Source organism: Mustela nivalis, assembly GCF_964662115.1.
Source record: "Mustela nivalis genome assembly, chromosome: 5".
NCBI lineage: Eukaryota > Metazoa > Chordata > Mammalia > Carnivora > Mustelidae > Mustela > Mustela nivalis.
In genome coordinates this window covers 97390715-97414549 of record NC_139024.1, presented here as the reverse complement: position 1 = coordinate 97414549, position 23835 = coordinate 97390715, and the positions used below count along the sequence as shown (strand labels likewise).

Sequence of the window (23835 nt, the reverse complement as noted above, 5' to 3'; positions counted from 1 at the left end):
CTGAGGGCACCCCTCTCCCCCATATCTCCACCAACCCAGAAGCTATCTGAACTCTGTTCTTTTGGGGTTTTATGGAGGCTTCATTATTTAGGCACAACTGATTAAATCATTGGTCATGGTGATTGAACTCCAGCCCAGCCTCCTCCCCTTCCTGGATGTCAGGAGAATGGAGCCGGCAGTTTCAACTTTCTAATCAGAATTTGGTTCCCTTGGCAAACCTGCCCCCATCCCTAGGTGCTTTCCAAAAGTTATCTTGGAAAGGTCAAGTCAGATGCAGTTGAAACAGGTTTGTTATGAGTATCAAATGACCTTTATTGCTTTTCTTACTGAGATAATTCCAAGGATTTTAGGAGCTCTGTGCCAGAAGAGGGAAGAAGACCAAATATATATTCTTTTTTAAAAAAGTTTTTTAAAAAAATTTTATTTGAAAGAGAGAGAGAGAGAGGGAGAAAGGGGGTCTGTGAGTGGGGGGAAGGGCAGAGGGAGGGAGAGAATCCCAAGCAGACTCTACACTGAATGCAGAGCCTGATGTGGGGCTCAATCTCACCACCCTGAGATCATGACTGAGCCAAAACCAAGAGTTGGGTGCTTGACTGACTGAGCCATCCAGGCGTCCCCCCAAATATGTATTTCTTGTTATAAATCACAATATTACACCAGAAATTCCCAAGGATGTTCAGAAATCCTACTTTCAAGCAAAATAATAGATCTATGATGAAATATTTGTGAGAAACTTGAATGTCTTAAAATGGATTCCTTTCTAAACAGTTAACAAAACCAAAAGACAACTGACGGAATGGGAGAAGATATTTGCAAATGACATATCAGATAAAGGACTAGTATCCAAAATCTATAAAGAGCTTAGTAAACTCAACACCCAAAGAACAAATAATCAATTTGAGAAATGGGCAGAGGACATAAACAGACATTTCTGCAAAGAAGACATCCAGATGGCCAACAGACACATGAAAAAATGCTCCACATCACTCGGCATCAGGGAAATACAAATCAAAACCACAATGATATACCACCTCACACCAGTCAGAATGGCTAAAATTAACAAGTCAAGAAATGACAGATGCTGGTGAGGATGCGGAGAGAGGGGAACCCTCCTATACTGTTGGTGGGAATGCAAGTTCCACTCTGGAAAACAGCATGGAGGTTTCTCAAAAAGTTGAAAATAGAGCTACCCTATGACCCAGCGATTACACTACTGGGTATTCACCCTAAAGATACCAACGTGGTGCTCCAAAGGGGCACGTGCACCCGAATGTATATAGCAGCAATGCCCACAATAGCCAAACTATGGAGAGAACCTATTTGTCCATCAACAGATGAATGGATAAAGAAGATGTGGTATATATACACAATGGAATACTATGCAGCCATTAAAAGAAATGAAATCTTGCCATTTGCGACAATGTGGATGGAACTAGAGAGTATTATGCTTAGCGAAATAAGTCAATCGGATAAAGACGACTATCATATGATCTCCTTGATATGAGGAAGTGGAGATGCAATGTAGGGGTGTTGGGGGTAGGAAAAGAAAAAACGAAAGAAGATGGCAATGGGAGGGAGACAAACCATAAAAGACTTAATCTCAAAAAACAGACTGAGTGTTGCTGGGGGAAGGGGGGACGGGAGAGGGTGGTGGGGATATGGACATTGGGGAGGGTATGTGCTATGATGAGTGCTGGAAATGTGTAGACCTGGCGATTCACAGACCTGTACCCCTGGGGATAAAATATGTTATATGTTTATTAAAAATAAATAAATAAATAAATAAATAAATAAATAAAGGATTCCTTTCTGCAGGAATTCTCAGAGCCTTTAATAACTCAATCTACTTTGTACGTTTTTAAGGAAGGGAATAGCTCTTAGCATTTTCCAAACTCATTTGTTCACTGACCTTTTTTTTTTTTTTTAAATGAATTGTCTTTCTAAATTATTCAGGTGCACAGAATATCCTTTTTAAGTCTTTTTCAAATTAAAGAAGTTTCTCTAATGCTGCCCTGTGAGGTTGATTGGTGGGAAGATATTTTGGGCCAGGTTGGGCACTGAGGTGCCTGAAATTTTACATTTTGAAAGCCTGTCTTTTCCCAATTGGTATTTGCTCCCAGCAGTCTGGTTCTGTGTTAATTTTCAAGGGCTCAATATTGCCCCCCAGTGGGTCCAGTTAGATCCTGGATTTTCTGTGCAAAACTTGGGATATGATCTTGGCAGTTTCCACAAAACAAAATCTTTTCAAGTCACACACAAAAAATACTGTTCTCATCTGGGATATCACCTAAAAACCTTGATGACACAACAATATGTGTTTGTTTTGGATTAAGGATATTTAGGTAAACAAAATGAAGAAAATAAGAAAACCCATAATCTTAATGCTCAAAAGTTAACTATTAGTCTTTAGCATGCATATCCTTCTAGTCCTTTTTATTTATATGTTACATAAAAATTCATACCTCCTCTGTTCCTAACAGACAAAACTTTTTCTAGCCCGTGTGTGTGTGTGTGTGTGTGTGTGTTTCATTTAAATGTCATTTGAGAAGCTGCTCCTTGAATATTTTTTGGTTTTTTTAAAGGAGGAAGGAGCTGGGGCACCTGGGTGGCTCAGTCGCTGGGCATCTGCTTTCAGCTCAGATCATGATCCCAGGGTCCTGGGATCAAGCCCCACAGCAGGTTCCATGCCATGTGGGTGGCCTGCTTCTCCCTTTCCTCTGCCTGCCTCTTCCCCTCCTTGTGCCTTCTCCCTGTGTCAAATAAATAAAGCCTTAAAAAATACAAAGGAGGCAGGAGGAGAGAGAGGGTAAAGTACTGAAGGGGTAATTCAGGAGTTAAATAATCTCACTACCGTTTTGTGGATAATTGCATCAACGTCTCCCAAGAAGAACACACTTTAACAGCACCCAAAGACTCCCTTCCCCACTGTGTGAGTTTCCTGTGGCTGCTGTAGCAGTCACATCTAGGAGTCACTCCTGGTCAAACCTAGGAGTTTAAAACAACATGGATTTATTGGCTACAGCTTGGTGGGTATGAAGTCCAAAATCAGTCTCATGGACAAAAGTCAAGGTGTTCGCAGCACCTGTCCCTTTTGGAGGTTCTGAGGGGAAAGTCTGTGTCCTTGCTGTTTTCAGCTTCTAAAGGCCACCTGCATGCCTTAGCTCAGGGGCCCTTTCTGCTGTCATATCCACTTGCCTTCCACTGTCACTTCTACTACTGACTCCTTTGGGTCCTCCTGCCCTCCTCTTAGGAGGACCCTGGTGAACATCTGGTCCACACGGATAGTCCAAGGGAGCCTCCCCATCTCAGTATTCTCAACGACATTTGCAAAGTCCCTTTTGCTCTGTAGGGAAGCGTAGCCCCAGGTTCTGGGGGTGGGAGTGTGGATATCCTGGGGGGAGGATGTTATTCAATCAATTCTGTCTACCACCCTGGCTTTTTCTTTCTTCTGCTTCTTTTTATTTTACTTTTTTAGAACTTAAAGTAAGAATTAGGTATTTTGTATTTTCTGGAATCACGATCTCTGAAGACCATGGATTAATCTGATAAATATGAGAGTTTGTCAGAGGGTGGCAGAAAGTCAAAGAAAGCTCTCTTGCATCACCTGCCTTGGCTGAAAGGTGCCCCTCTGGGACTGACCTACAGGGTTTGGCCATCTCTATACAGGGTTAGGAGGGGCGGACAATTGGACATTCTTGGCATGGTTCAGAGCTGGATCCCAGAAGTCGCTGTGTACAGTCCCCTCCATACCGCATCTGAGAGCTTTGCATTTCAGAGTATGCCCTCCACATCTCTGGCTTGGCTGGGTGCCCCCTTTGAAGTTCTGTAGCAGTTGCTGTCCATAAATAAGGCATGCCCAGTGCCATCGGAGTTCTGAGATGAAGGGCGTGAGAACACTGGAGGTGCAGGGCAACGTTAGGGAGAGATCCTGGTTTCATTCGTCTTCCCCCACCTTTCCTCTATCTTTCCACCTCCAACTGTGTGTAAAAAATACATGAAGGCCCCAGAGAGAATAATCAAAGCTCTGTCACACTTGGCAGACTCTCTCTTGCCTCTTTTTAACAAGAAGGAAGAGGAAAGAAATGAGCATTTGGATAAGAGCCCAGTAGCCAACAACCATTCAGATGCTCCCTGAGCAGCCATGCCTCCTGGACGACCCTCTGGGGGGTCTAACACTAATGATAACTGTATTTATTGGGGCTTACTCTTGACTTGAATATTCTAGGTTTTCCCATCACGTTCTCATGACTACCCCCTTGGAATTGGGAGTGTAAGAATTTCCATTTCACAAATGGAGAGCCAGGGCTGCAGGGAGGTTATACAGTGCTTTCTCCAATTTTTCACTCCTAAGCACACATAGAAAGTGGTAACATTTGAACTTCCCCCTGAGGTAAAACAATAGAGCTGCTCAAGGTGATGGTGACGGGCTTTGGTCTGCAGCTGCTGAGGTATGCATAATCCAGGTATGAGCCAGCAGTGTCCTGAAGCAGACGAGACCTCAGCACACCTCAACTTTTCCAAAGCTACAAGACTAGGAAGTCATAGACTGGAGCCACGTTTGTCTGATTCTTGTTACCAGATTTCTTTTTTCTTGTAGATACTAGGCTCTCTGGAAACATCTCAGAAATAACCACTTTGCTTATAACTTATCTTCTCCTTCCAGTTATCTGGCTGCCTGTCTCAGGTCAGGTTCCCAAGAAGCAGAGCCTGTGACACCCTTGGGCAAGGTGCTTATTGAAGGGTGACCTCAGGAGATACGTGTAAAGGAATGGTGTTGAGGATCCTGGAAAACAGGCAAAGATGTAGGGGAGCCTGATCCCTCCAAAGCTGCCCTTTTTAACTCTACCTCCATCAGTCAATGACTTTGGGCTGCTTCAGGGGGATGGCATGATCTCCCAGGCATTCCAGGCAAGGTGGCTGCCAGCGCTGAGGGTGATTTTCTGGAGATGGGCAGGTACAAGGGAACCTACACTCAGCACCAGAGGGCCAGGGGCACCAACCTGATGAAGAGAATCTGAGCTGGGCATCAACAGCCTCCAGGCTACATCTCAATCATCAGATGGCCTTTTGTCAAACAACCCAAACTAGAAACTCCACACTCCTCTTTGGTATCTCTTTCCGATATATTATGTCATTGTTCAAGTTCTCCTGGGTCTGTGGCAGAAATTCTGCTTGTTCTCCTCTGTCTGCTGCTGGGGTTGCGGCAACCACTCCTTTCCTTTTAGTGCATTTTCCTCAGATCATTCCCAAGGCCTCATCACAACTCTTCTGACATCCATTTCTCCCCTCGGCCAGTCTACACAGCTGCCAGTTATCCTTTGTGTCAGTTGATGTCATTTGACGCCCGAAAAACTTCAGCTGCTTTCAAAGCCTATAGAAGGAAATGATTGTTTCTGTAGAATGGCCAAAAAGGCTGCTCCCAAGGTGGACCATCTCACCCATCTGTCTGTGCCTCTTTCAACCTTCTGGGGTACCCCTGAGTCGCACTGAAGTGCTCATCTCCCCCAGACACCCACCAAGTTTTTGTTGGATGAATTGATGAATGAGGAGTGATGGTTTTGCACAGAGGTTCACTTTTCAGGTTGATATGGATAATTTGTCCATTTCTGAGGGACTGCCTGAAAACCAGGATACCAGGATTGGAAGCTGTGGTTTTAATTCCAAGTTCTAAATGTGTTACCATGGCATGGACTCCACTTTCTCATCTGTTCCATCTGTTTTAACTGAAAATAATCAATGAGTGCCTTATCTGATTACAGTTTATTTTCTTGCAGGGTACCTGGGAAGGGGGTCAGTTGATTAAGCATCCTACTCTTTAAAAAACAACAATAACAGATAATGTATTATTTGTTTCTGGGGTACAGGTCTGTGAATCATCAGTCTTACACAATTCACAGCACCCACCATAGCACATACCATTTCCAGTGTCCATCACCCAGCCACCCTATTCCTCCCTCCACAACCCTCAGCAGCCCTCAGTTTGTTTCCTGAGATTAAGAGTCTCTTATGGTTTGTCTCCCTCCTCTGTCCCATCTTACTCCATTTTTTCCCTCCCTACCCACCACAACTCCTGGGCCCTGCCCCTCAAACTACTCATATCAGAGAGCTCATATGATAATTGTCTTTCTCTGATTGACTTATTTCACTTAGCATAATACCCTCTAGTTCCCTCCATGTCATTGCAAATGGCAAGATTTTTTCTTTTTGATAGCTGTGTAGTATTCCATTATATATCTATATATCTATGTATAGGTATAGCTATATCACATCTTCTTTATCATTTCATCTGTTGATGGACATCTAGGTTCTTTCCATAGTTTGGCTATTGTGAACGTTGCTGCTATAAACATTTGGGTGCACGTGCCCCTTAGGATTACTAAGGGTAATACCCTTAGGATATTTTTAGGGTAAATACCCATAGTTAACCATCCTACTCTTCATTTCCCCTCAGATCAAGCCCTGCATCAGGCTCTAGGCTGGGGGTGGAGCCTGCTTGAGTTTCTCTCTCTCCTTCTCCCTCTGCCCCTCTCCACTCTCCCTCTGTTGGGGGGGAGTTTTATTTGCATACTTCTTTTTTAAATATGAAAAAGTTGGAGATTACTCTAGAATGATCAGAATTTTGTCTATTTTGAATCTTCCCAGGCTCTGCTTCTACTCCCACAATGAACCCATTTTATTCAGCTTATTTTGGGGCTCCAAATGGGGTTATCCAGGTCTAAATTGAAAAGATAATGGAGGTAATAATTTATTTCTCAAGTCGATGCCATGGCTACTTATAGGTAATAACAAAATAAAGAGCCATATATAACTAATTCCCTGCAACTTTGGTTAGGAGCGGGTGGGCCTGCCTGAGGGACACAGGGTATGACACTGAGGATAAGGTGGGAGACGCTGCCCAATGTGAGTGCAGGCCCAGTGCCCCAGGAGCTGCCCAAATGCAGCCTTACCCGGGAGTGGGCTGAGTTACTAAGTCTGCCAGCACAGACAGCTGGACAAAGGGAACAGGTTTGTGGAGACCGAGGGGACAGTCTTTCGCCCAGGTTTAGGGAGCCAGCCAAAGCTGCATCCGGTTAAACTGCACCTTTCTCTTTTTTTTCAGTCATTGTTTCTCCATACATCAACCTACTATTTAGAAATGTAATACAAGTTGCTTTTTCCCCCCCATAGACAAAGATCTTTCGTTCCTCTTTGCTGCACATGTCGCTGTCATGTAGCTGTAGCTGTAGTAGCTGTTGGATGTGACCATAGAAATCATTGACAGAGCACAGGACTGTGGTGTGGATGTCCACCCCACACCAGTGAGCTTCCGCGGCCATAGGTTCAACCTTGCCCTGCAGCCTCTCCCGAGACCAGCCGGCCCCGCCCCAGCCCCGCAGCTCTGTTTTGCTTTGCTTATCATTATGTAGCTTTCAACTGTACGTTTGGGTTTCCAGGTCTTTTCAAAGAAACAGTCTTTCTCCTCTCTCTATCTGTAGAAATCGGACTGTCCTTCTGTATCCCACGTAGATGTCAGAGGCTCCAAAGGCCTCCCTGAAGTGATAATTCTGGATTTATCACTCATTCCTCTTCTAGGGTGCTTCCAACATCCTACCTATGTCACCTTGTTCTATTTTTTTTAAGTAGATTGAAAGCTTCTGGAGGGCAGAGACAAGAAATTCCACAAGTCAGAGGCTAGCTACACTGTGACTTTCCAGCATTTACCATAACAACACAGGTACTCAATCAATGTTTGCTTTTTTTAGCTTAGTGGGATCGAATTACAGCAAGTTCTGATTTCTGGGATGCCTGGGTGGCTCAGTCATTAAGCATCTGCCTTCAGTTTGGTCATGATCCCAGAGTCCTGGGATCAAGCGTTGCATTGGTCTCAAGCAGGGACCCTGCATCTCTCTCCTCTCTCTCTCTCTCTGTCAACAAAATAAATAAAATCTAAAAAAAAAAAAAGAAAAAAAAAGTATTTCTGATGTTCCATCTCCCAGTTTAGTTTCTTTGTTAAGTGAGAAATCAACAGCTGCAATTAATGACAGCACATTTTTCCCAGTTCTTCAGGACTGCTGCTGAGTGTCCATCTGCCTTGGGGATATTCAAGGAGGTCAGGGAAGAAATTTCTCCCTAAGTGTATCTCACTCCACCATGTCTGGCCTAGGTCTACCTCATGGCCTAAGTCATTGGTGCCTACCAGTTCTCACAGGGGAAGGTGCATACCAGTTTCAACTGGGGGAACACATTGGAGTCTGTGATTCAGGGATTTGGGTTTCCAGTCCTTATTCCACATTAATTAACTGTGACTTTAGAAGAACTTGCTTCCTATTTCTGGGAGTCACAATCAATGGGTACAATAACCCATAGGACTGTAGTAAGGATTATATGAGTTAATGTATGAGGAAAAAAAAATGAAAATCTTGAAAAAGTACAACAAACAAACAAAAAAAAACCCCAGCATTATTTTTCGGATGGGAATGTTCCCAGCATGACACCTCAGTACCTCAGACATAGTCTGCATAGCGAATGTGTTGCTGTAAAACTTGCTCATGGTTTGTGACTTCATTGATTTATCTATTCATCTATCCTTCCATCCATTCAGTCATCCATTATTTTCTTTGTTGAATGCCTATGGTGTATCAGATACAGTGTACCAAAATAAAAAGGCTCCCTCAGCATGTGGTGAGACTGGGTGTCCCACCTGTGCAAGACTGGCTGGCATTCAGACAAGTGTTCATGGGCAGCAGTAGTCTCCCAGGCAAGTTATCCAAGTTCTGGATGAAGCGTGGTTCAGAAACCTGATTGGCTGGCATAGCGAGGACTCTCCATTTTTCAGGTGAGTTTTCCTTCATCAAACCTAAGGGACTGCTCTGTAAACCCCCGGTGCTCATTGATTTGCTTGTGGTATGGCAGATCCTGGCTGGTGTAGCTCGGCCTTTACATCTGTACCTGAGAGCCCAAATGTTTGCTTGGTGTCATGGAGTCAGATTTGGGGACTGGAAATAGGATTTGAATGTTTAGTGGAACACATGAAGATGGACTGGATTTTTTTTAAGATTTTATTTATTTATTTGACACAGAGAAAGATCACAAGTAGGCAGAGTGGCAGGCAGAGACAGAGAGTGGGGAACTGTCTCCCTGCTGTGCAGAGGGCTGGATGCAGGGCTCACTCCCAGGACCCCAGGATCATGACAGGAGCCGAAGGCAGAGACTTAACCCACTAAGCCACCCAGGCGCCCCTGGATTTTTTATATATATATATTTTTTTATCTTGAAATAGTTTAGAAAGAAATTATACAGTAATTTAGACAATTACAGAATAGTTTAGACAAGAAATTCCACAAGTCAGAGTTCCTGTGTACCCTTCATCCAGCTTTCCCTAATGGTAACATTGTACACAACTATAGAACCTTTATAAAACTAGGAAATTGGCATTAATATAATACTATTAACTCAATTGCACACTTTATTCACATTTAACCTGGACTGGATTTGTTTTAATAAATAGATATAACCTGCAAGCTATGAGATATGCCTTTGTTAAAAAGCAATAAAAAGAGATGCTGTGTGACTGGAGAAAAAGAAATCTGTTTCACCTACACCAATAACAATGCATACAGAGTTTAATACAACCACAAGAATTATTCAAGTATAATCGGATTAAATGCTATAATGAAGAAGTGAAGATTTAACAAGTATATGGAATGGGGGAACCTCATCTAATCTAGAAGGAAAACTGTCTGTGGGACAGTCATCTGGAGATCTGAGGATGACTAGGAATTAACAATGAGGTAACAGGAGTGGGGGGCGGTTCTTAGTTCAGAGCTTTGAGGATCAAGTAAGTGTTTATCCCTGGGCTCACCTATTTCAAAGCTGATTCTGGTTACTATTGCTGCATAGACAGCAGGCACTTTCTTATACTCACAGGTTGTGTGAATCAAGACTGTGGAAGGGGCGTAGCAGGGATGGCTTCTCTCTATTACGTGATATGTGTGAGGCTGTAGATAGGAAGACACAAATGTTGGCAGGGACTGGATGCCTGGGGTCTGAAATGGTGAGAAGAGCCATTTACTCATGAGTGTGGTGTCTGGGACTGCTGACTGGAGTACCTACAGAAGTTTCTCTATGTGGCTTGGCTTCCTCACAACATGGCGGCCCCAGAGTAGTTGGATTTCTCACGGGGGTGACTCAGAGCTCCAAGCACCAGTGTTCCAATGCACAAGGTGAAACTTCATTGTGTTTTCTGACTGAGACTTGTAAGTCAGGCAGCATCATCTCTGACGCCTTCTATTAGTTTTAAGTGAGCAACAAGCCCCTCTGGCTTCAGGAGGAGGGAGACATGGGGTCTTCTTCCAGTGAGATAGCTGACAAAGAATTTGTGACCATTTTTGTAGAACTTCCACATCACATGCCTTCACAAATAGGCCATCTGAAAGGTTTTCTTCAGATACATGAACAGCATTAAATCTTACTGAGTAATTTGATCCATTAACTTGCTATTTTTATTGTTGAATTCTGAAGGCACTCTTCTTGTGTGTCTTGATCTTCTTGTGATTCCCTCCTGTTTATCACCTCTATGTCCCTCGTATTAGGAATTGCTCTCTGTGCTGTTTTATCATCTGTGCAACATATGCCAGAGAAGGGGCAAATGCTTCTTCCATTTTAAAAACAATTTCCTCTAAGATATAGAACTTGACAGTATCCTAAACATTCTGTTGCTAAAGCAAGCATTCTACTGGGCTGCAGAAATGTTTGACTTCAGTGTCACTCACAATTTCACAACTAAGTGTGAGATATACTTGGGAAATCTCAGCTGGGCTTCTGGACTCAGAGAGTAACAGGGTATCAAACTAGAAAAAAATTAATTGCTTTTGTGTTGTTGCTCCCTGCTGGTATGATTTATTTTAAATTCCGCTGAACCCAGGGAGAAGGAGCTTTACTGTAATTTAGAAACTGACATACGCTGTTTCACCCCCATCTCTCACAGATGCTCCAAATTCAGAGCAAAGGATGTTTCTGCAGTCTGCAAGACATCAGATATCGCAACATCTATTTTATCCAACATGGCAAGAATAGAGTTACTCCACATAAGTGAATTTTATGAGCAACTGAAGTCTACCCCCTTTGAGTGCCAATGTATTTTATAAAATATTTAATTTTTCTAGAATAAGATTGAACATGTATTATACTCATTTCCCTGTTTTCTTAGATGTAGGATGAGCAACCATCTTGGTTCGTCTGGGACTTGCCCTGTTTTAGCACTGGAAGTCCCACATCCTGGGAATGGTCCTAGGCAGGGTACACTGGGAGAGATGGCCACGCTACACTTAGATATGGACTTGATTTCAGTGCTTTCTGATTGCTCTGGTTTGTTGGTAGGAACACAGCTGTGTTGAATGTTATAATCCAGTGATGCCCTCAGGATGACTAAGCATAGAGCACCATGTGCCTTCAGACCCTGTGATGGGAGAGTTGCTCGTCAGCTCTGCTCATTCGTGTGTGGAACTACCTACTGTTCAATGTTTCTCCCAAGTGTGCAGGGTGTGTAAGTTGTTTTCGTCTGAGCCCTTCAGGGGCCTTGTTGATTTTTAGGACTCTCATCAAGGTGATAGAGGTCACTACAGTTTGGCTTCTGGATAAGTGGGGTCATTTTTGTCAAAATAATTTAACGAGCAAAACTGACGCAGGATAGAGGCAATCATGACAAATTAATTTTGAATAATTTTACTTAGTGGGAAAGATAACTTTTCTGAAGAAATTATGAAGCAGGTGTGTTACTCATACTTTAGACCCTGTGGTGGAACAGATTTGTTTCTCCCCAAATTGGAGTGCCTGTATTCATTTATCTTCAGGCTTTTAATTTAATTAGGAATATGATATTAAATAACATTGATTTAGTTTTGTTTCTCCATGGAAAAGAGATACTAGGAAGACTTGGGGAAAAGGAAAGAGGATGAGTTGGGTCTACTTTAGACAGGTGAAAGGGGAATTGCTTGGGGAGGATTCTGCCAACCACAGGAGTAGCATACCCGGGCCATAGTTCCATGGCTGGTCACAGAGGACATGTCCCTGGAGAAAGAGAGCAAAGCTTGCTTCAGAGCTCCTTTTCCCCGTCTTATTCCTGTAAGTAAGATGAAGTTCTTACTTAGACAAAGGGGCCATGTGAATATCCTGCTCTGTGGTCTGTCCCTGCCATCTATCAGAAACATGCATATAATTTGAAGAGCATATAAAAAACAAGTTTGCTGAAGAGAAAGCGAAAAAGCAAAATGCATTGAGCATTCTTGGTTTCTATTTAAAATCTAGTTTTGGCTTCTGTGGCCTTCATCCATTCAGTGATTTTTTCTGAGATGGATTTACAAGGCATTCCTGTGCATTTTATCATGCCTACGCTACCTACAAGGTACAATGTAAAATGTTCTGGAGCTACAGAGAAATAAAGATAATTCTTTTCAAAGAAATGTAGCATCTGGTTTGGGAATGACATGTACAGGTCAAATGTTGCCAGGCTTTGCCAGCCGGTGCATATTCATGAGGTCACATTTATAGTAGCATCCAATTTTTAATGACTCAGAACTCTACATTTTCCCACTTGGGAACTTAGAGCTTAGACTCTGAGAGCTTATATATTAGTTAGGGTTCCAGTAGGAAGCAGATGGAACATTCAGGCTGAAAAATTAATAGAGGGGCTATAGTAAGAACTGTGGCCAAGGTTAAGGAGAAGCAATAAGGCGTGGTGTGGTACATGCAAGCTAGTAATGATAGAAGCTATTAGTCTTGGGCCTGAAGGGACAAAGAGAAGGGCTACCAAAACTTGCACAGAGAGAAAGAGAGAGAGAGAGAGAGAGAGAGAGAGAGAGAGCGCTCTATTTGGAAAGGGTGCCTTGTCGGTAGCCGAGATTAATAGGAAAGTAACTGGGGGGGGGAGGAAACCCCCTTATCATGTCTTGCCCCTTTGCACCTCCCCCTGAGCTCTGGTTGTGTCCTCCATTTGTGAAACCAACCAGAAGCCAATGGGCAAGGAAACACACTGGTGCAGTCCTCATGGGTTCCTCTTCCTGGGCACAGAGAAGAGCAGAGAAGGCAGAGAGTAGATCTGGAGGGTCAGATGGAAGATGTCAAGCTCACTGATTTCAGAGAGTTTCTAAGGTGATACCCTTTTGTCCTTCCTCTTTAGCTCTGGCTTCCTTTGTTTAAGATCCACATCCTGCAAAATGATCTAAAGGATTTTCCCTGTTGACACTGTTCCCGGGGTGACTAATAAAATGTCTAAAGTTCTTGCCAATGTGTTCTCTTCCAGTGTATCTGTGTTAGTCTGAGTTCTCTGTGAAATAGATGCTAAGGCAGAATTAAATGTAAGGACTTTGACTAGGGGAAATGCTGAATAGAGAAAAGGGGGATGAGCTGGCAAGGCTGGGAGAGCTGTCAGACTGACCCCAAGTGAGGGAGAGGTGGGTAGAAGCATCCTAGGCAACTGTATAGTCTAAGGAAGGTTCTGCAAGGTTGAGGGGGGAGCCTTCGAGACACGGTCTTCATGAGAGCAGTCCTGTGCCTTGCTAGCCCTGTCCCATTCACTCCTTGGGAGCAGCCCATAGAGTGTAGTCTTGGCCAAATGTGGTGATGAACTTCAGAGTACAACGGCTAGACCCTTATTTGATTATGCTTTCCGTAATTGGGGATCTGTGAGGTGCATTCTCATGTGCCCCTCTCCCTCCATTTCCCAAAGCTGCTAGTCCCCAAGAATTCAGAGTGGTGTTAGAATCATAGAAAAAGGGGTCAGAGAATGTTTTTCTTGACCAAGTTTGCTTCATAGCCCTGAGCAAAAATTTTTGTGCCAAGTTTTCATAAACTCTCATAGAAACAGTTTCCTATGGACCGGTGTCAACGTTGGGGGTGGGCATGGCTGTCTCTGTTGTGTGGCAGGGGAACCATGGTCAGGCTACCTTCTGAGGAACGTTTGTCCTTATCATTGGGTCAGAGACCTGAACTCAAGGCTTTATTTAGATTTCCTATATGAGAGGGTATTTGGAGTATGATTAGATGTCTATATGCTGTGTTTGCTTGGCAAACTTAGATCTGTACCTAGATTTGGGGGTCTTGAGGTGCACAAGGGAACTCACAGAGGGGAGTATTTGAAGCTCACCAAGGTTTCAGGTGGCATATCACTCCCTATAGAGTTCCAACTTCTTTTAGGCTCTGGAACATTAAATGGCTTGTTTCTCCTCATTTCTTCAACAGTAGAGCTTGATTGCCCCCCAGGAAGTTCCTAGAACACAGAAGCCAAAGTCATTAGGATTCTTGTGGTTAAGAATGGAGAAGTAAATCTACCCATAAGAAATTTGGGGGTGCTTTTGGTTAAAATCTTGACAGTTAGGCTGGCAAAGAGAATTGTGAATATCTCTTATAGGCTATTTGCCCAAGAATACATGATATTAATTTCTGGAAACCATTTGCTAAAGCAGCAAGAAATGAAACAGGGGTTAAGTTTTTACCAGGAGACTTACTATACTATAGTAATCTAATCTGATCATGTTTCTGTTCCCCTTGTCAGAGAGCAAGCCCTTTGAGGGCAGAAACTGTGTCATATTCTTTAAAAAATAATTTTGCATTGGTGCGCCTGGGTGGCTCAGTGGGTTAAGCCGCTGCCTTCGGCTCAGGTCATGATCTCAGGGTCCTGGGATCGAGGCCCACATCGGGCTCTCTGCTCAGCAGGGAGCCTGCTTCCCTCTCTCTCTCTCTGCCTGCCTCTCCATCTACTTGTGATTTCTCTCTGTCAAATAAAAAAAATAAGAAAAAAAAATAATTTTGCATCAGCTAAGTGATCCATGAATATGGTTTCCTCTACAAAAATAAAAAATTACCAATAATTCTGAAATCCCCTTTGATTATCTCCTCCCACCTGGCCTGTCCTCTCCTTCCCACTCCTCATGCACCAAGCACACAAGGGTGGCTCAAAGGGTGCTTGTTGACCAAACTGAGGGATCCAGAGTGGAAATTGATATTCAGCAGGCAGGTGGGGTGGTAGGGCGGTTGATTCTCTACTTGGCCAACCTGGCCAGGCACCCTGTTTCCAAACTGCTGGCTGCAGCACTAGGAAAAGCATCCTGCTCGTCGCTGGCTGCAGGCTGTGCTACACAGCAGATTTGCTGTAATCTCTGATACTGTGCAGATGGTAGGTTCACTATTATCTTCAGAGTTATGCTATAGGCCCATAGATTAAAACTAGTCTTATGGGGGATGCTTGCTTCCCAGGTCTCCTGATGGTCCTTTGAGGGGGAGACCCAGGACTATCAAATTCTACTGGAAAGTTTCCCTTCCCAGAGGAAAGGTCAGGAAAAGATGAGAATTTCTTCTGGTCAGGAACCAATGGGCATAGGCTGACATGATTGGGAAGCTGGTGCTATAAATTGGATTGGGTGGTGGGACAGAGATAGAAAAGTCAGACAAGAACCAATGAGAAAGGTGGCTGCTGCTGACTTCCTGGGCCTGCGATTCTTTATCAAGAGGGTCAAACCAATGACTGAGACCCATAGTCTGGGTCCTGCTAGAAGGTGATGAGGACAAGTCAAGGGCCTCATCTTGGTCAAAAAAGCGAGGTCAGAAGTGAGGGAGAAAAGTAAAATGACAAAGAGGGCTTAGTGGGTCCTTTCTTAACAAGATTTTGAAGAAGTCACTTCTTTTCTCTGCTTCTTTAGACACACAAGCCTGTAGGGAGAGTGTCAGCCCACAGCAGGGAACTCAGGAGTCCTTCCTCTTGATGAAAAGGCTGAATGGGGACCAACCCTTCGCTGGCCCTTTGTCCTGGGCCCTGTGTTTGGTCACTGACTTACTGGAAAATTCTTTCAATCATTGAATGCCTGTTTGTCTCACTGTGTGGACTTTTAAAATTCTTGTCTGGGGCACATGCAGTAAGTGGTGAAAAATGTAAGAACTCTTTCCTTGCTCATTAATGAAAGTCCCGGAGAAAAAAGCCTAAGTAGCTTGTGTTAATCATTAAACTTGCCCTATGGTCAGTTCTGAACTCTTACTTCGGTGCGTGTTTGGCCAGGACACAAACGAGTTAGGTGAGTTACAGTCCAACATGAGTGGGTTACATACACCGTAGCTACGGGCTGGGCAGGTGACACAGCCATCAGTTCCACCATCGGAGAGAAACGAGATCACATAGAAAGGAAAGACAAGCTCTCCCTTGAGTCACAACGAGACAGAAACAGATAAGGTACTGTATGATTCAGAAATGTCTCTGTTCTCTATTCTGTAGGTATTGCATTTCTTGCTGAAGTCCAGGTCAACAAAAGGAAATGGAGGATCCGTATTAACAACCTTGCCACTCTGTCTCTGAATTCCAGAGGACCCGGGGGTGGGTTGAGGTGGGGTGGTGGGGAGGGGTGGGGGAGTGTGTGTGGGGGGGTGACACGCGAGGGAGGAGAAGAGGAAGGGGAGGAATGGGAGCATAGAGAGGTGCTGAGAGGACATTTGACTAAATGCACACAGCTCTTGTTTGGTTGGAAATTATCTGGCTGGCAGAATTACGAGGAGGCTGAGTTTATTCCTAGGAAGAATTCGTAGATTAATCATGTTAAGAAAAATTACACTTATTAAAGATTTGATTGCTCTATACTAGAGGAGGAAGATGCAGGTCTGAGCATAGAACTTGAAGAAAACCAAACCCAACCCTTTGAGGAAGGGATCATTTAAAATTACTGATTTCTGTTGTTCCAAGCTGGGAAGCAGGAATTGAGATGAAGATTGAAATCATGCAGCCAGACTGAAAATAGACTCTCCTGTGCTGAGAATATTCTGTTGGGTATAATAGACAAGTCAGATCCTGGTCCTTGGTCTGAGTAGCAAACACTCCTGGGTACTTTTCTTTATGCAGTAGATGTAATTCTGAAAATTAAATGTTTTAAAATTGAATTCTATTCCAAATAGATGTAAAATATAGAGAGTTTTGCAACTTAAAGGAACATTTGTTGAATCCACTTGGGTATTATAGATTTCCCTTCATAAATGTAAGGAGCCTCCATCCCTACCCCATCTACCAGTACATGAAGGCATGTACTCAGATTGACTCTGTTTTCCCAGCTCCTAGCACAGTGCCCAGCATATACTAGGAATATAATAAAAGTTTGTGGAGTTTAATTAAATATAGATTATTTCATTTATTGGGTTGTCTTAATCAGGATATTCCTATAAGCTTATTCTAAATTTCGTGCATATATTCTTTTTTTTCTGGAGTTTATTGTGGCTTTTATATTTTCTGAAAGGGTATAACTGTTTTTGTTAGTTTCAGTGTTTTCTTAAAAATACAAATTAAATGTATACTTAGTAATACATATACGTATTCAGTTCTGTCAACTTGTTTAACTTTTATTTTTTATTATTATTTTTTAATTTTAATTTTAATTTTAATTCCATTATAGTTAACACACAGTGTTCTATTAGTTTCAGGTGTACCATATTGATCCAGCAAATCTGTTGAACAATAGAGTAATATGCAGAATTGTTGAATCACAATTCATTTGCTGATCAAGAGCTCATCAAGGGGATCTCTTAATCCCCTTCACCTACTTCACCCATCCCCCCACTCACCTCCCCTCTGGTAACCCTCTGTTCTCTGTAGTTAAAAGTCTGTTTGGTGGCTTGTCTTTTTTTTAACCCCTTTGGGTTTTGTTGTTGTTGCTGTTTCTTAAATTCCACACATGAGTGAAATCATATGTTATTTGTCTTTTCTTGACTGGCTTATTTCACTTAGCATTATACTCTCCAGGTCTATCCGTGTTGAAAATGGCGAGAATTCATATTTTTTTATGGCTGAGTAACATTCCATTGCATATATATACTACATCTTTATCCGTTCCTCTATCAGGGGACACATGTGGGCTGCTTCCATAATTTGGCTATTGTTGGTAATGCTGCAATAAACATAGGGGTGCATATAGCCTTCCCAACTAGTGTTTTTATATCCTTCTGAATTAGTGTTTTTGTATTCTTTAGGTAAATATCCAGTAGAATTTTTTTTTAACTTTTAGAAAATTTCACAGCCAGTATTTTTCAGAGGATTTTTTCTGTGTTCTGTGATTTGGGGTGCCCCGGGGGCCTCTCCAGAGCAGTCATCAGGACGTTACTCAAGGCATATGGCTTTTTTTTCAGCTAGGCTTCCATAGATTCTTCTCATCTCACATGTGTGAAAACCATTTCTTTCAGGTTAGGTAAACCAGGCAGAGAGTCTAAAAATATATATTCACCAGTTAGAATTCTTTTTTTTTTTTTTAAAGATTTTATTTATTTATCAGAGAGAGAGAGAAGGGGAGAGAGCAAGCACAGGCAGACAGAATGGCAGGCAGAGGCAGAGGGAGAAGCAGGCTCCCCGCTGAGCAAGGAGCCCGACGTGGGACTCGATCCCAGGACGCTGGGATCATGACCTGAGCCGAAGGCAGCTGCTTAACCAACTGAGCCACCCAGGTGTCCCACCAGTTAGAATTCTTTTACTGAATACCACGTGGGGCCTTTGCACAGAGATGTTTGTGGACATAGAAGACTGGGCCCTGGATCTCTTTGAGGAAGGGAATATTTATTTATTTATTTATTTTATTAAAAGATTTAATTAATTAATTTATTTGACAGACAGAGATCACAAATAGGTGGAAAGCAGGCAGAGAGAGAGAGAGAGGAGGCAGCAGAGCAGAGAGCAGAGCAGAGAGCCCAACACAGGGCTTGATCTCAAGACCCTGAGATCATGACTGGAGACGAAGGCAGAGGCTTTAGCCTACTGAGCCACCCAGGTGCCCCGAGGAAGGGATAATTTAAAAGAAGAGGCATATATGCAGTATGTGGCCCAGGCTTCCCAAGACGTAAGAGGGAGGTTCAGAGAGCAGAGGGCAACCAGAATCGGAATGGCTGGGTGTTAGACGAGGTCCCTGAGATGATGTGACTGCTGGTTGATCTGAGTTGGACATGGACCCCTGGAGGCTCCTCAGCCCCTCCCTTGTCCTCCTGTTCCCACAGAGCGAGATTTATTCTAAGAGACAGCCCTGAGCTAGTGATGGGTTGTTGAGGCTCTGTGGATGTCCTACATGTCTAACTTCGGTTAAGACCTCTATACAGATGTTTACGATTCTGGCAGGCAGATACGGAGATGTACTCTTATTGGGGATGTCCAAGATGAGCCTTGTGTGTAAACTCCCTTCCTTATTATCTCTGCTACCTACCAATCTGGAGCAGCCTGCCTCTTTCTTTGGTCTTTCCCTGCTGTCTGCGTACAGGAGTCCATTTGCAAGCCAACTGTTGATCATCTAATCAGGAGACCAAAGGAAAAGTCCTTAGGAAAGAGGTATCTGCAGGGGAAATCCTGTGCTGGCCGGTGGCCTCCATGTGGGGAGGGAGGGGTGGCCTGGAGGTGAGATGCTCGTGGACTGCCATGTGAGCACCGGGTCCCAAGAAAATGCCGGCTGGCCCCATGTGCTTATTGGAGGAACTATTCAGAGTGCCTGGTGGCCAAGAGGGAAAATGAAGATTTCCTCTGCTCTGGGCCATTTGGCTAGACCCCGATGCCCCACTTGAGGTTGAAGCTCAAAGCTAGAAAGTTGGAAGAAGAGCTAATGTTAGAGAAAGACGTGCAGGTGTCCACTACTTTACTGGCTCTGGGGCTGGCAGACCAGGTGGAAAGAGCAGGATAATCAGGTGGAGAAGTTCATGTGCTGGTTTGCAAAGCGAGGAGGACATAAAATGTTGCGGCTTAAGACCCCAACACTTACGCCAAAGCCTGATTGGGATGTTAAGAAGTGGAAGCCCCAAGGAAGTGAGGAGAGCAAGGAGGATGAGGAAAGGGGGGTGTTGTGAAACAGACAAAGCGCCCTGTGCCATCCCATCCCTAATACAAAGGAAAGAAAAAGGCGCAGCAACAGCAACCCCAGCCAACTGGGGCAGCTGCCAGTTCAGGAAACATTCTGGAAGAGAGAACACACTCCCGCTGAATTTATTGATACAGATGTCAATTTCCATCCAAAGGTAAGTATCCAGGCACAGTTAGTTGGCTATGGGATGGATACAAGGGGCGTGTCATTTCTCTGAAATGCAGGAGACTGAGAAGACGAGCAATGTTCCCACATACTCTGCCCCCATCCCCCAGCAGTGCCTGCGTGATGTTCAGGCATTCAAGGGACCCACTTCCTTGTATACTGGATTATTTTAGCCTGTAGGGAGGCTTGACACAGCAAGGGGGTTCTCCCTAGGTACAAGGGGTCATGGAAATCTATACAGAGGGTACCACAGATTCTTAGGGATTTGGAAATGAGACAGGGAATTGATGCCCCTGTCCCTGAAGGCCCTGCTCAGGCTACATTCACCACAAGAATGAAAGCCAAGATACTGCAGTGTGCCCTCAGCTCCTGGTATGGGACGCTGAGATCCATGCTGAGTCCAGCTGTGGGACAAGACATTTATGACGCTGGACAATCCATCACTGATCTACGCGAAACTGACAAATCCTGGCAGTGGGTATGGGCCGTGATAAAGACCTGGTACAGAGAGGGAGCTCAAAAAAGCTGAAAATCTCTTTCAATTGGGTGGAAAGGGTCTGATAAAAGTAATGAGGATGTCACTGTGGTCTGACGCCCTTGCTGCCAGGGCTCCACCTGAAGAAATAGACTGGAAATCCATGCTCTGTTGGTCGCCCTATGGAAAACCTTAAGTCCAAACAACAGTTCAGATCAGTTCCATTGGCCCCTGTCATCCTTCCTTCCCCATATGCTCCAGCGGAGGCCATGGAGACATGGTCCTATTTGGGTGGATGCCCTCCACACTTCCCATATAGGATGCAGCCCAGGATCGCCTCCAGGTTAGGGCCAGTAAAGAAGGTTGGAAGCCTCATGTTCAGCTCACTGTTCACTGGTCTCCCAGAGACTATCAAAAGGTGAGGGCTCTGGTGGCTTTTGGAGCTGAATGCACCCTGATACAGGTAACCCTCAGAAGTTTCCTGGTGCCCTCAGCACCATTGGCGGTTATAGAGGACAAACAGTTACAGTCAGGAAGCTCACTTTGACACTACAAATTGGGCATTCAACTCCACCAGAATACAAGTTTTTTTTTTTTTTTTTTTTTAAGGTTTATTTATTTTATATAGAGTGCATGTGGGCAGTGATGGGAAGTCACATCTCAAAGGTCGTGATATACAAGACGGGGCGAAAGAACATGACATCGAGTGGAGGTTACATCTCCCCCAGAACCTGCAAGCAGCAGGGTTCGTAGAAAGGACGAAAGGGGTATTAAAGCAGCAGATTTATTAACTGAATAACAGAAATTATTAACAAGCAAAATCATTTGGCTGGGTGGCAATTAATACATTTGAATGATATATCAGTAGGACCCCTAACCCCATGCACCACACTGGGGACATCTACCGAGACAACCAAATTGGCAAAGATATGGAAATCATGGAAAACAGCCATTGCCCCATGTCTCATGTGGATCAGGGTGTGATGCTGCTGAGAACACCGAGCCCCATCATACCTGGGAAAGGCAATATCTATGGCATTTACAACGGGGTGTCCTACTGGAAAGGGTGAATTACTTCCTGTCCCCAGTAAATGGGAGGTACTGTTTCCTCTGGGTCCAGTTGTCCCGTGGCAAGCTGGACCTGCTGAAACACACTGTGTTTGGAATGGAACATGCACCACTGAAAGAGGGAGAAGGTGAGGGTTCTGGTCTGGCATATCCCTCACCCCGCCTTAGTTCATCTCCTCTCATCTACCTCTGCTGGCCAGTATGTATGGTGTGCACAGCCAGGTCAAGTTCCTACAGCTGCCCACTTCCCTCTCCTCAAGGCTGGGAGCATGTTCTGTTTTCCTACTGGTACAATAATTTGGCCACCATCTTTGTCCCTCCAATGGCCTGAAGGACATCATAAACACAGAGAAACCCTGATCACATTCACCCAGCAAGCTTTAAACGATAGCCGGGAAAGTCTGTCCTTACCAAACACCGAAATGTCTTCAGTGAGAAAAACTATCCTCCCAAACAGGATGGCTTTGGACACTATTATTGCCTCAAAAAGGCACCTGTGCCTTTCTCCAAACAGAATGTTCTATGTTCACACACGTGAGAGTCTGCTAATTAAATCACCGAGACACAAGTGAATGCCCTGAGCTATTCGACCCCTATCCTAGGGGACTTAGTCAATGAATGGTTGGGGTCATGGGGCTCTTGATGGAAAAATTAATTATTACTTATTTTGGGGATCCTGGTCTTAGTCTATGCTTTTCCTTGCGCGTGCTATGGTGTTGCTGTGCTATCTGCCTCTGAGTGCAGCCGGGTAGCGTCCAAATGAGCCACCTTGATGCCGACGGAAGTCCTTGCTGACTGTTCAGGGCACATTGCAGAAAAGGGGCTCATGAGATTATAAGCACTGGTTAGGAGGGGTGGAGTATTGGGAGGAGGGGTCATGGAGAGGATGTGACCTCCAGTTGACCAGAGAGCTGACCTGGACAATTGGGCAATTGGAGGCTCCTCACTCCCCACTGCCACTCCGTCCTTGAAATGTACACTCCGCCCACCTTTCCCACAGTGGCAACCATTTTCAAGGGCACGGCCTTGAGAGAGCACTGTGGTGCTGAGACTACTCGCTTGGTATAGTTTGAACCCAGCTGAGGCCTCTCTGTAAACGTTTAAGATTGAGGCAGGCAGGTGTGGAGATCTACTCATCCCGAGGGTGCCCAGGACAAGCCTGTAGGTACGTTTCCTTGCTCGTTGAACCTGCCGCCTTCCAGTCCAGAGAGGCCTGTCTACCGCTTTCCTCTGTCTCTCCTTGCTCTCTGGGTAAGGGGGCAGCAGACAAACCAAAACAGAGGGTGGGGAGGAGGTTCAAGGGAGGAGGTAGCTGGAGGTAGCAGGGCTGGGAAGGAAAGCCAGGATTTCATTAGATCATGAGAGAGTTTGGGGAGTGCAGAAGGCACCCACAGGAGACAAGGAAGGGGCTGACAGGATGAAGGCTTCTCTGAGAGGTGACGAGGAGAAGGTTCGCTTTGGAGAGCCACGGCAGGGAAAAGTTGGAAAGAGAGGGGCTCAGATCCTGGCCCATGGAGTAATCAGAGATGGGGCTTTGCCCTGAAAATAGCCCCTGAAAGGAAAACTAACAGCCCCACAGTGTCTCTTTTGTTCCAGGCCCTGTGTTAATTTCTTTGCATATATCCCCTCAGTTACTGTTGATAAAGATTCTGAGAAGTAATCTTTTTTTTTTTTTTTAGGAAAATATTTTATTGATTTATTTTAGAGAGAGAGAAAGAGAAGCAAGTGCGAACTGCGGGGAGAGCAGAGGGAAGAGAGAATCTCAAACGGACTACGGACTACGCTCCAGTCTTGGGCGTAGATCCCAGCAGGGGCCTCAGTCCCACGACCCTGAGATCGTGACCTGAGCCAAAACCAGGAGTGGGTGGCTTAATGGGTGGAGCTGCCCAGGACCCCACTGAGAGGTATTCTTATCATTTTATGCATGATGGAGGTTTGGCATTGAATTAAAAGCACTAAGCAGAACAATAGCACAAAAAAGCCAGTATTTAGGGAAGAGAGACCTGAGGACTGGGCCACCATTCCAAGGAAAAGGGATAAAGAGACCCTGAAATCATGGTGTCTAATTTGAAGGGTGCAGCTTTTTCTTCTTGTTTCTTTCCTTCCTTCCTCCTCTGCTGTGAGGACAAGACAGTTCCCTGCCCTTACCCCAAATTCCCATTAGTACCATTTTGTTTTAAACCCAGTACCATACTTAACACTTGCTTTGTTAAACTTTTAATTTTATTTATTTATTTTTTGTGTTGGTTGATTTCCTGGAGGACTGAGACTCTTCTAGAAACGAAACAAAAC

The 23835-nt window shown here is 44.3% G+C and overlaps 1 protein-coding gene across 20 annotated transcripts in view; it reads left to right on the top strand.

Annotated features, from left to right (window-relative positions):
• Positions 1-16030: 16030 nt before the first annotated feature.
• PKHD1 (PKHD1 ciliary IPT domain containing fibrocystin/polyductin) overlaps positions 16031-23835 on the top strand; it is a 485802-nt gene continuing 477997 nt past the window's right edge. For 18 of the 20 annotated variants that reach the window (XM_082729339.1, XM_082729341.1, XM_082729340.1 and 15 more), the window contains exons 1-2: positions 16031-16198; positions 23223-23447. The gene's annotated coding sequence lies outside the window, so the exon portion shown is untranslated. Of the gene's footprint in view, positions 16199-22721; positions 22795-23222; positions 23448-23835 lie in introns of those variants that run through there. The other 2 variants (XM_082729350.1, XM_082729348.1) reach the window with 2 other exon arrangements.